The sequence below is a fragment of the Sturnira hondurensis genome, unplaced genomic scaffold (genome assembly GCF_014824575.4).
Source record: "Sturnira hondurensis isolate 20B ecotype Veracruz unplaced genomic scaffold, ASM1482457v3 Scaffold0010128, whole genome shotgun sequence".
Classification (NCBI taxonomy): Eukaryota; Metazoa; Chordata; class Mammalia; order Chiroptera; family Phyllostomidae; genus Sturnira; species Sturnira hondurensis.
The window spans coordinates 30,228,738-30,242,179 of NW_028082759.1; the positions used below are offsets into that span (position 1 = coordinate 30,228,738).

General features: G+C 38.3%; 1 protein-coding gene and 1 pseudogene across 2 annotated transcripts in view; both read left to right on the forward strand.

Moving 5' to 3' along the window:
- NKAIN3 (sodium/potassium transporting ATPase interacting 3) overlaps positions 1-13,442 on the forward strand; it is a 551,158-nt gene that overhangs the window by 98,420 nt on the left and 439,296 nt on the right. The window lies entirely within an intron of this gene.
- LOC118995597 (uncharacterized) lies at positions 3,122-3,244 on the forward strand (annotated as a pseudogene).

Here is a 13,442-nt window from a genome sequence, read left to right on the forward strand (position 1 = left end):
TATATTAGTAAAACTGCTGCTTCTCGCATTTCATGAGACAATTTAATTTAATGCTTTGCATGAATCTTCAACATATAGAGCCATGTTGGGATTATTGTATGAAGTTTTTTAGGACCATTATTTCTACATACAAATAAGTTCTTTAAAATTTAGTAGTTTTTGTTTCTGTGTATGGGCTTGCTATTATAAATTTCATCTTAAATCATAAATATATAACGGAAGTTCTTGTTAAAACTCTGAGAACGGCAGCATCCAACAGTGGCAGGTACGCAGACCTAGGAATTAATCTTAAATCCCGGCTCTGTTTCTTCGCCCTTCTTTCTATCAGTTCATCCAGTGGACTTCCAGAAGCCTCTCATGATTAGGACTGACTGCAAATGTTTCACGCTAAAGCAATTTCTTCAAAAGACAGTTACACAGTTCCCGAACCTTGAGATTTTCAAAGAACTTGCATATAGCAAAATTACCTTCTTTACTGAGAGATGATTTGAGGGGTGGAGTGGAACCCTTCCATTATTATACATGGGGTATTAGCTTACTTTAGTGAGTGATTTCAAATGCTGATCCCATTCTCCTCATCATGAAAATAAGAAAAATATGTATATTGTTTATGCCTTAGAGTTGGTATGAGTTTTTAATAAAATAATGAGTTTGAAAGAACTTTATAAATTGTAATTTATATGTGTTTGCATATTTCCTTATAATGTGTCTTTCCCATTACTCTCTGTCTTGCTATTCTCTATCATGGTGGCACATATATTCCCCCAGTCACCTAAATTTCAAATTTGGGAGGTAGATTTGATCTACTTACTTTCCACATTAACTGCCAAGTCCTGCCAAATTTTTCTCTTAGATGTTTCTTAGTCTTTCTACCTCTCTTTTTCTGATTACAACTGCTTCATTCTGACCTTAAACATCTTGTCTCGACAGATTCCAGGGCCATCAAGCCTCTTTCCCACAGCCACCAGAATGATCTATCTAACATGCAAGTCAAACCGCGTCACTCATAAGATTCAAATCTCTAAGTGTGTCCCATTTGTCTAAACATAATTAAAGTATTTAATACATTTTGTGACACCAAGTTCTATAAAGAAATGTTCTCTTAAAAAAGGATTTGAGCCCTGGCTGGCGTAGCTCAGTGGATTGAGCCTGGGCCTGCGAACCAGATGATCGCAGTTCGATTCCCAGTCAGGGCACATGCCTGGGTTGCAGGCCGGTTCCTTGCAGGCCAGTTCCCAGCAGGGCATGCACAAAAGGCAACCATACATTGATGTTTCTCTCCCTCTCTCCTTCCCCTCTAAAAATAAATAAATAAATAAAATCTTTAAAAAAAAGGATTTGATAGCAAAAAGGCAACTAGAAATTCTGTAGAGTGTATTCAAAATTCTTGGTGCTGAAAAATACTCATTTGCATATTAAAGACTGTTACAAGTCCTGGAATACAGACATCTCTTTGTTTTTCCAAATAATGTTATATTCCCAAATTACCTGATCGTAAAATTCTTTTGATTGGCAGAACATTTGTTAACTGCTCCAAGAAAGGCACATAGGACAATACGGGCCTGTAAAATGAAGCTCAAACCCCTAACCCTGGTTCAGGGCCTGCCCCATTCCTCCATTCTCAGCTCTCACCTGTCCTGGTCCCCTTGCCCACAAACTTTAGTAACTGTCAGCAGAGTTTGTAAGAAAAAGAGAGGGGTTTGATTTCCTCAGAAATTGAAGTATGGTCTGCACTCTTAAAATGCTAATAAGGGTATTATTTGTTAGTCCTGTACAGTTATAACTATTCGTAGATAATAACGCATCACCGAGTCTTTTTCTTTGATACACACAGACACCATCAGGCTCTTTGTCCTTTGTAGGTAGCACCTATATTGTAAAGGACTGGGTTAAGTACTGGGTTTCTAATTTTCATTGTTTCACGAGTAAACGTATTGAAATACATTGTGGATTTACGCTATGGGATAATGAATGAAAAAGCAGCCGAAGTGCCCCCAGCTTTTCAAGCCTCCTCTGCGTTCAGTCTGCGGCACACGTGTGGGGGAAGGGCTGGAATGGGCCAGCGCCGGGTTCCCAAGGAAAGTGCACACGTTTATAAGACTGAGAGTTGAACTAATTAATATTCTTTTCCTTTTAAAAAAAATACTCAAAGGACTTGAAGTTCGTAGTTTGATAATTAAGCTGTCCTTTATTTTCAGACAGAAATTAGACATGACTAGGAATGCTGCGGTCCTGGGCGGGTCAATTGTGCAGCATTATCACAGACATTTAATGCATTTTAATGGTGGTTGATAAGGTGCAAAACGCTATGTAAGCCAAAAGAAGAAGTTCTATTCAATTACATGTTACACATAGATAGAAATGAGCCCACATTTGCATTTTTGTGCAGTAACTTAAAAAATTAAACATTTTCTTGTAGCTGTGAGTAGCAGAACATGGGCAGAGAGAGAGAGAGACAGGCAGTGCTGAGGCCAGCACCTCTTCCACAGTGTACCTGAGGGTCCTCAGGTGCAAACTGTCCTTACACTGAACATTGAGGAAAACATGTCAGCTGCATTTGTGTTGCTGAAAAATCGTGCTTTAAGGTATAAGGTCAATTGCTGGTGTAAAAGTTCATGTCACTCATTTTCTCACATTTATTAATAAACATAAAATAATTTACATACTATTATAATACTTGCATCACCAAGATATGGAAGTAGCCTAAGCGTCCATCAGTAGATGAGTGGATAAAACAACTATGGGAAATTTATGCAATGGAATACTACTCGCCATAAAAAAGAAGAAAATTGTACCCTTTGCAACAGTCTGGATGGACCTGGAAAATATTGTGTTAAGTGAACTAAGCCAGTCCGAGAAAGATAAATGTCATATGATTTATTCGCACGTGGAATTTAATGAACAAATTGAACTCACAAGGAAAATGAGGACAGACATAGACAGAGAGCAGGAAGACAGCTAAGGGTAGGGAGGGGGTTAGGGAGTAGAGGGATTAAGCAAAAAAGAAAAAAGACATGGACATGGACAACAGTGTGGTGATTGTGGTGGGGAGGGGGGAATAAGGGGACTAAATGGTAATGGAAAAAATACAATAAAAAATGAACATGAAAAAAACTATCAACAGCGTGTTTCCGAGAGCTGTGGCTGTTGTAGCCATGGGATCTCCAACTGTGTGAGAGCAACCTGGAGACACTTTGACAGGTCAGCATAGTACCTGCGGCCGCCACTCACCTTTCCTGTAATATCTCAGGAAAAAAAAAACTATCAAAAAAAGGTGCACAGGCAGTTCCCATGGGAGATTACACTTCGCTAGTTCCCATGTATCTTAGATAACACTTTTACATTTTAAAACTACTTTTTTTTTTAAAGAACTAGGTGTTAGGATGGGAGGAGATGGATCAATATCATCCCTTCTATATTATCTCATCATCTGGTTTGGAAACAATTGAGACATAGGCATAGATAGATAGAGATCAAAATATCACTTTTTGTTTTTTTAACTGATAGGAAGAAGGCTATTAGAGCAGACAGCTCAGCTTGTATCTGCTGGCAAGTTAAGTGGGCATCCTAACACTTGATCCCCAGGCTAGACCGCAGACCCTGCCTGGGAGGGAAGACTTGGATCTGCAGCGCAGAGACACACCCCAGACTTGCTGCCTCTCTCTGGTTCAGGGAAGGAGGGCAAATAGAGGCAAGATTCTCCATGCCCCACCCAGTCCGGAGGCCCAGTGGCTGCCAGGCCCCAACTGCTCACTCCTCAACTCCACACTGTGGAGGAAAGGAGGGTGAGGCTAGGGCCCACTCTTGTCTTCCATCGAACATCTGTGGGTCCACACATGGCATCTCTACACACACACAGCCTTGTTACTGGGGGCAGTTCCCAAGCAGCTTGTGCTTCACCCCCTGATCACTTAATGTCAAAGAAAATTGTAGTCAGAAGAAAACCAGGAAGCACTTTTAAGATAAAATCAGCATTCTACAATTCGGAGCAGGGAATAGCTCTTTCATGATAGCTATTGTGGGCATGGGAAAACAGAAATAGTGTATAAACCTCATGATGGTTCTGAACATCAAGGGTCTTTACTGTTCTCTTAACAGATTACAAGGCAGGTGCTAACATGTTTAGAATGGGCCAGGCACTGGTCCCAGAGCTCAACATGCATTGACTTGCTTAATGTGAAGGAACTCATACTGAGCCTCAAAGCAACACGACAAGTGTGTGCTAACAGTATTTTTTTATATCATCATATTATGAACAAAAGAATGAGATTCTTATAAGGTTAAATAGCCTGCTGAAAGCCATCCAGTTGGAAAAAGGCAGAACCAGGATGAGAGCCAGTCTTTACCACTGCGCAGAACCCCTGCAAGGAGCTACCTCTCACCAATGTACTATAACCGTCTGTCATCCCTAATAAATTGTGTCCAACTCTAGCAAGTGAGCCTGTGACTGGTGGTTATTTAGTATGTTGTAAAGGAAATATAACTAACGCCATTTATTAGAAAGAAGTTTTAGCGTTTGGTTCAATTTCTACAGCATTTTCCGTAAATGGACTTTTTTATATGATTTGATCTTCGGTTTATGGATCATTTGCTCGGCGTTGCCTTTAATGGTTCTATTTGGAGTACTTCATGATTTATTTAGTTGTTTACTTGTTTAAGTGTTGTTTTTTTCTTTCCTTCGTGGCATAGTAAATAAGCATCGTCAGAGAAGTCTTAGCGATGGTGGGAACTCAGTAAATACTTGCACAATGATCATATGAGTGAATGAAGTTAAAAGTTATTCATTTAGCCTACAGTGGCCCATTTTCCTCACTGCAGTTTTAAACAGAGAATAACTGTTAATAACTCAAAAAATGTTAGGGAGATAAGACAAATGAGTCATCAAAAACCCTTGTAGGACTGTGATCTTATTAAGTGTTGTACTTAATGACTCATATTCTTAATACAAGTGTGTGCATAATGATTCATATTCTTAAAATAAGTACATACTTATTTATTTTTAATTGGTGTAAAGTGAGCAGTGAAGAGTTAAGTGTTTAAAAATAAAATGTTCTTTTTCCACTCCATGCTATAACAAACAAGCAGTCTCGTTCTTTCTTTCTACCTCTACACTTGGCACATGTGGCTTCCTGTACTTGTCATTTCCACTTTCTACCCTTTACCCTTGTTCACTCCTAGTCTTCTTACAGGTCTTAGCTTCCATGTCTCTTCCTCTAGGAGGCAATCCGAGGTTCTCCGAGATGGGCCAAATACACATCCTCTACCACCTGCTCAGGCCCCTTTCATAATGTGCTGTACCTCATTCATTGTTTGGGCTGTTTCCCCCAACTAGACCATCTAGTTCTTGATGATTGAGATTCTCAGTAGCTGGTGTCAGGTCTGATACAGCAAATAATTGCAAAAATATTGAATGAGTGAATGAGTGAGTGAATGAATGAGCACCAAGGGCCAATCAAGTAGGCATGCTAGAAGAATTATGCTCAAGTAACAGGACATGAATTAGTTTGGCAAACAGAATCAAAGCAGGAGGCAGGAATCAGAGGGACAGACCAGAATGTTCAATATAACTCGGATGGCTATTACAGCTTCCGGCTTTTAAAGAGCTGGGCATGTGTCTATCCACTCATGCCAGGTAATCACCAGCCTTCTATGTGAACTCCAGAAGCAGAGAGGGTGGAACACAGCACCAGGAAAAATGAGCACAGAGGACTTGTGATGAGGAATCAGCAGCTGAAGAAAGAGCCCCGTGTGTCTAACTCAGGAAATGTCCCAGTTGGAAGAAAAAGCCCAGAAGGCATTGGAAACTGCGTGAACGGCAGTCAGGCGAAACAACGTAACAGAAGAGAAACTGTACAGTACAGGGGGAAAAGAGTGAAGGACACCCTAAGGTAGAGTTGTGTAGAACAATAGCGTAGGAAAAGGGCAGGAAAAACAGGAATATGAGTAAAAACATAGAGAGAGGGCAGTAAAGCTTGGAAAGAAACAGCAGTAACTGGAGTCTGTTCTGAAGACAGTGGGGAAGTGCCCGGCAGCTCACGTGGTGACCCTGTTCCTATTCTTCTCTTGTGATGCCTCTGTGTTCACCTGATGAGGCATCTTCTGAGACTTTTGATTCTCTTGACTATCAATCAGCATGATAATGACCAGGGTCTTATCGCTAGAGGTCACCTTCTGGAATGTGCTTTCTCTAGCTTTGTCACCCACTGTTCCCAGTTCCTCTTACCTGCGCCTGTATAGTGGCAATAGTGGGCAGTTACCTAACTGCCAGTGACGGAGACCGTTCAGTGTGTCTCCTCGACACAGTGGGCCTGGTGCTGTGTTGTCGCTGCCCTCCTCCTTGAGAAGTTGGGTGAAGCTGCAGCACTGCCTTGTCAAAGGAACATGTCATCGGCTAATGATGTTCTAAGGTACTCCTCAAATGTTAATGATTACTAGTGAGGTAGAGAAGATACATTATTCAAATAGTACAATACGAAACTGCGTGTTACATGGGCCTGAACTTGTCAGAGATAGGAAGAATCATTTATGCCTGGAATGATCAAAGGCAGGTGCCGAGGATTAAAGACAATTATTTCGTGTCCCACGATCTCAGCTCTGGGCAAGCCAACATTTATCAAAAATTCTTTTGATGAATGTACTATCTCAAAAACTAGTGCTTTTTGAGAGAAAGAGATGGTTTCTTTTTCAAGCAGAAGACATGAATTGCTAGTTTAAAATTAGAAAAGTGTTTAATCAGTTCTCATTCTCTTTCTATTTTCAATACAAATTAGATACAATAATAGAAAAACCTACGAAGAATGATACATCGAACCGTAATGGGGAAGAGTTAGCCAGAGGATATTTCTCTTTGATTTTCTTTCTCTGTAGAGGTTTCTGTGAGAGTAAAATTGTTCATGTACCCTTTTCTTTAAAACCTATTGGAGTATAAAGAAAAGTGGGTGTTTATTATGCATGTTAATGAGTGGAGGAAGAGTTTTCTATATGTGCTCTATTGTAATTCCATTAAATGAAAGCACTAAAACACATTAAGGCATTACTTAATGCATATGTTAATAGATTCAGCCTGTTAACATACAAAAAGTCAATTAGCAAATCAAGACTTATAGCAGTGCCTTAAAGGTGATTATAAAACTCATGTAAAAGATTATTCCCAACTCATTCAACTTCTCTAATTTAACAACATTAATAAAATTATGGAATATGTCATGAAGACTTTAGCAAAGCCAGGGGGTCTTCTTAACTATATTTATCTGCCCTGAACCTAGGCCCTTGTAATTTTAGACATTGAATGGAACCCTCAGGTTGGAGTTTATTTATTTTTAAAGGTAGCAGCTTGCAAGACTGACTCCATTTTCACACGGCGTCTTCTCTCTTCCTCAGAGTTTCAAAATCATTACGGGAAATTCTATGCTTCTGTTCTTTCCATTCTAATCAGTTTTATTATCTATGGGACATTTCAATTACAGAGTTCACCTAAGTTTTTCTTGCTTCAATCAATTAAAATAGACCTGTGTTAAAAACCTTTCTTTGCAGAATCGTTATCCAGGCTGACCTTCAAGACAAATCTGTAGACCTCTAGAGCTGAAAGGTGATTTGTTAAAAGATCAGATCTAACAAAGAACTGATTTGTAACTCTCTATATAAAGATATTAGAGGGTGAAGAATCAAATAGATGACATCTAAAAATTGGTCAAAATCTAGAAATCTTGTTTTTCAAACCACCTTCCTTCATTTCACAATTAAAAGGGTTATTTAAATCAAAAATATGTGATCTTATGGTAGTGTCTTTTTATTATTTTGATATACTTCAATCATATAGAAAAGCATAGGGAAAAACCCCAAACCCCTGGGTTTCTCTTGCCTATGCCTTTCCCTCGTGTGCTCCGTATGGCAGCCTTTGGTGTTTATTTTCCCCAACAATCACTCCGTACTTCATACTGATGGACCCATAAACAATGCATTATTTTGCATATTTAAGCTTTATTTAAATATCAGTGCATACAATTTAAATATCATTATTGCTTTTTCAGCTGAACCCAGTGATTTTGAGATTTATCCATTTTGATCCATGAAGTTCTAGTTCACTTTTTATATGATATTGTGTGTAGAAGAATGGGCATTTATGTTATTTCCAAGTTTATTCTTACATGCTCTGTCACAGTGAGCCTATATATATATATATATATATATGGATAAGGATATGTATATCCTTATACACGTGCTATAAGAATTTCTTTAAGTTTATAGAAGCAAAGTAGATAAATGATAGCATAGGTACAAACTGTCAGCTTTAACAAGTCCTGGTGGCACAATTTGCATTCCTTCCTCCAGGAAACCAGGGTACACATCACTATACCATCACTCGGTTCTTTCTGACTATAAATTTTTGCCTGTATTTTGAATATGAATTGGTATCTCATTGTTGATTTAATCTGAATTTGTCTGAGTAGTATAAGCTTGAGCAGCTGGATATTTGCTTTATGTATTTTTCAAAAATGTGTCATTAAAGTGTACTCATTTAAAAATTGATAGAAGAAAACTCAGGAAGGAAGAGATTGTCTGGAGGTTTAATATTTATAAATAACTGCTCTTAGTGTTTTGCATTTTAATGATTGTTCTTACCATCTCTCTTTTCTTTGAACATCGTTATTCATGCTTATGACTACATATCATGTATTGATTTTAAACAGAATTAACTCAGTAACATTCACGTGGTCTGTATGGAAGATAAGATGTTACAAAATATTTGTTTCAGGATGAATTATTATCCCTCACTATAAAAGAAAAATGACATATGACATTCAGTAGGCTTCAGATTTGAACACAAATTATTTCTTAAGTGCTGACAGTGTTGATTACTGTGACAGTTTGGCTCTTGTGAAATAAAAAAACAAACAAACAGCTTTTTGATGAGAAATTCTCCTAGCACCTTGTTCAGTGTTGTTTAATTAAGGGACATTACTGAGACTGGAACACTATCTATTGTATTAAACACTAATTAAAATTGCAAAACATTCTATTTGAACAAGGGACAAGAATGCATTTAAGAAACTCATTTCCTGGGAGTGGGTGTGGAGCAGGTCAAGGAGAGAAGCTGCAGGAATTCTGCAGAGACCAGCCACCCCTGGCTGAACAAAATACCGCTAGTCGTTCCCTCTGAGTTTCAAACCCTATAAAGATGGCTTCACCATTCTAGCCTTATCTGAGCCCTGAGTAGTGAATGTTTCTTTTCAAGATTGGATGCAGTAAACCTTAAGGAACATCTGTAAACAGGAGCATGTAAATGTCTTGAGGAACAACATTCCTTGTTTACCCTTGCGTGTTGCTTTAACTCGGCGATAACAATGGCGCAGACATCTTGCATGCCATCTTATCTGCAAAGACCTGTCAACATTATGCTTCTAGCCCTGGCTGGTGTAGCTCAGTGGATTGAGCGCGGGCCTGCGAACCACACGATCGAGGTTCGATTCCCAGTCAGGGCACATGCCTGGGTTGCAGGCCAGTTCCCAGTTCCTGGTGGGGGACACACAAGAGGCAACCATACATTGATATTTCTCTCTCTCTCTCTCTCTCTCCTTCCCTTCCCCTCTAAGATAAATAAATAAAATATAAAAAAAACAAACAAACAAAAAAAACATTATGCTTCTGTTCTCTTGACTTTAATGTCCCAGGAAGCCAAATCCAGACACAATTTTGGTGTTCCTATGTTGAAGGCAGCCTGCTTCTTCATTCTCTCCCCCCTCCCTCTTTCTCTCTCTCCTTGCCTCCTCTTCTTGTCGTCTTTGGTTTTATTTAGTTACTTTTACTTTGCTTGTCATTTTAAGATCCATTCACATATGGGTGACATTCTTCTGCTTTTCAACTGGAATGAAATTAACACTTTTATGCGTGGTCAGAACATTTTTTACATTTCTTAAATAAAAATTTAGTTTCATTTTCTTTTATTATGACCTCTACTTCAGTTAACGCTTTTTCCTCAAGGACAATACAACCCCACAGGTCAGCTCACTGTGTCTGCTCACCATACTTACCATAGTTTTCTTGTTTTCATTACCTTTGACTTCTCTTCTGAATTCTGAGAGGGCTTTCCATCTGCTCCAGGCTCCTGATTTTATTTTCTGCCATGCACATTCTGCAACTTGAATTTTTGTTCTCCAACAGGGATTTTAATTTTGCTTCTGCCTTTTGTAGTAACTGTACTTCTTGAATTTATTCCTTAAGTCACATATCTCCACCTTATTGCTTGCTGTTGTCTTTAATTTCAGCCCACTGTGCTTTCTCTGCACCAGTAAGAATGCTGAAGAAGTTTAGGATATTTCCTCCCAATTTCTATGGTAAATCACCTTCAGTGACTTCCCCTACTTTAGTTCTTGCAGACCAGGCTTTCCTTCACTTCTTTGACAGGGTGTTATCAAAATCTCATTGCTTTTATGTTTCACTTTTTCCCTGTTTTCTCATTTGCTGCCAGACACATGTGTCAGTGATACATCTTAGTCCTGATTTAGCCAATCATCACAAAATGGCTTAATTTTAATTAGATTTTCTTGAGCTGAAGAATGCCATATCGATTAGCTCTGGGACCCAGGGGATTGTAACTAAAAGTTTATAAAGACTGTGGATATGCACATAAGTCTTTTGCCTCTGTGTATATGAGCATTTGCTTAAATAAGAAAAAATATATTTTAGTTTATACACGTCTATTTACTTAAACTAATATTTAGTTATATACAGAAGACACATTATTAATTTTTGCTATTATTTCTGTAAAAACATGGGCAGCATATTGTTTTCTCTTAATGGTTTTCTTTTTCTAATGGGCAGAGGATTAGTTCATTATGTTTCTTTGAACTTTGTATTACTGTATTTCTATTGCATATTTTAACAAAATATGTGGTTTTCTGCTTGAAGGAAGAGAAAGCTTTCATCAGCTAAATGAGGATCTTTAGATATTTATCTGGGTGTGGATATTCACATCACACATTTTGTTTCGGTATTAAATAGCTGAAGCAATAGATATTATTTAACAAGGATGTATTTTCTTACAGTTCTAAAATATATAAATTAGGTTGTATATGCTCGTTCATATCATTTATTAGGAATGTAACCATTCTTATACCTGCCATAGTACAGGTGAATTCTGGAAAGCAATTTAGCAAAACATTTCATACAAACTGCAGAATTCACGCACTCCCTTTGACTAAGAAATTCTGCTTCTATAAAATTTAGAAAATAACTCCAGGTTGTTCTAAAATATCACTAGAAAGCGAGTCAGATTGGAACTATTTATAATAGTTCAATGCCTGGATGTGTGTGAGGTACTACTGAGTGTCATCCAAGATATTATCCCTTTTTGGTCTGGAAAAATAGAGGTTACTCGAAAGGACTGTTAAATTTTAGATGAATTTTGAAAAATAAAGTTTTATGTTGAATGTTCTATCATTAAATAATGAAATATGGCTTAAAATTTTTCTAGTTTTCTGTACTTAGAAGATTTCTGTACAAAATTCTCCTATTTTATTTTCAAAGTCAATGTGATTTTGTAAGAGTTTATAGAATTCTTAGAGTAAATATGAGAAGTCTTGCCTACCTACAATATTTTTGGGGTCCCTTTATTCCCACTGAGAGGAGAGATCTAAATTGTTTTGCTCCCATGTCTCATTGTGTTCTGCCAGTCTGGAAACTTAGAACCCTTCTAGAGCAAGTCTTTTGGATAAATTATTTCAGATTTACAGCTTAGTTTCCAGGCAGCCCTTTACAGTTTTGAAATAACGGCTCATTTTATATAAGGTTGCAAGGCAAGCAAAGCAAATAAAAAACAAGTCATTATACGTTGCATTGCACTGAGGAAATGAGTTGTCATTAATTGCAACCTTCCAGCTACAGAGTCACTTTCTTATCACAAAGGTATGCATTGTCACTTCAGTAATTTGTTGGCTTGACCCCTACTGCCCTCTGTAGAAATTATACTTCTTGACCGCAGAAGCCAACCTTAAAATACACACTCAAACTGAGAAAGGTATTATTGGTCATCTTTAGAATAAAATGACTTTTGGCTAGTGTTATTCACAAATATTCCACCTAAAATATTTTCACTGCTGGAACACAGGCCATTTGTGGAGTCTAATTCATTAGTATTGGCAATGGCAGCCTAACTCTAGTTAGCCTAAATTGACAGATGAAGTTGAGTTTTGCTTTGGTTTCCCCAGGAGTAGGGCAATACCTCTGGTGCCTGAGGGTTCAGGAGTTCAGGCTAGAAAGGATTGTTTAGCAGTTTTAAGCAAAATAAAGAGTGTTTCTCCCTACTGCCTCCCCTAACCCAGGATGCTGCTAGTTTTTTCTTTTGTTTCTTTTTTTTAATTGTTGTTCAATTACATTTGTCTCCATTTCACCGGCCCCACCCCCACCCCCTGCACCTCCCTCCACCTCCCATCCTTAATCCTACCCTCCTTCGGCTTTGTTCCTGGGTCCTTTATACATGTTCCTTGACAACCCTTCTCCTTCTTTCTCCCCCTCCCCCATCCCCTCTGTTTACTGTCAGTTTGTTCTTTATTAAGTGTTCTTTATTCTGGTCATATTTTGCTTGCTTGTTTATTTTGTTGATTAGGTTCCACTTAGAGGTGAGATCATATGGTATTTGTCTTTCACTGCCTGACTTATTTCACTTAGCATTATGCTCTCCAGTTTCATCCACACTTTTGCAAAGGGTAGAAACTCCTTATTTCTTTCTGCTGCTTAGTATTCCACTGGGTAAATGTACCACAGTTTTCTGATCCCCTCATTTTCTGATGGGCACTTAGGTTGCCTCCAACACTTCACTATTGTAAATTGTGCTGCTATAAACATTGGGGTGCATGGGTTCTTTTGAATTGGTTTTTCAGGTTTTTAGGGTATAATCCCAGTAATGGAATTGCTGGGTCAAAAGGCAGTTTCATTTTTAGTTTTTGAGGAAATTCCATACTGTTGTCCACAGCGGCTGCACCAGTCTGCATTCCCACCAGCAGTGAACTAGAGTTTCGAGTTTCCTTTTCTCTACAACCTTGTCAGCACTTGTTGTTTGTTGATTTATTAATGATGGTCATCTGACCAGTGTGAAGTTGTATCTCATTGTGCTTTTAATTTGCATCTCTCTGATGGCTAGTGATGCTGAGCATCCTTTCATATATCTCTGGACCCTCTGTATGTCCTCCCTGGAGATGCATAAAAGCTTTTTATTTTGATGAACTCCCATTTGTTTATTCTTTCTTCTACATCCCTTGCTCTAAGGGGACTTATAGGTGAAAATATTGCTGCGTGGAATACCCGAGATTTTTCTATGTTCTCCTCTAGGACTTTTATGGTGTCACAACTTACATTTAAGTTTTTTATCCATCTTGAGTTTATTTTTGTGTATGGTATAAGTTGGTGGTCAAGTTTCACTTTTCTGCATGTAGCTGTCCAGATCT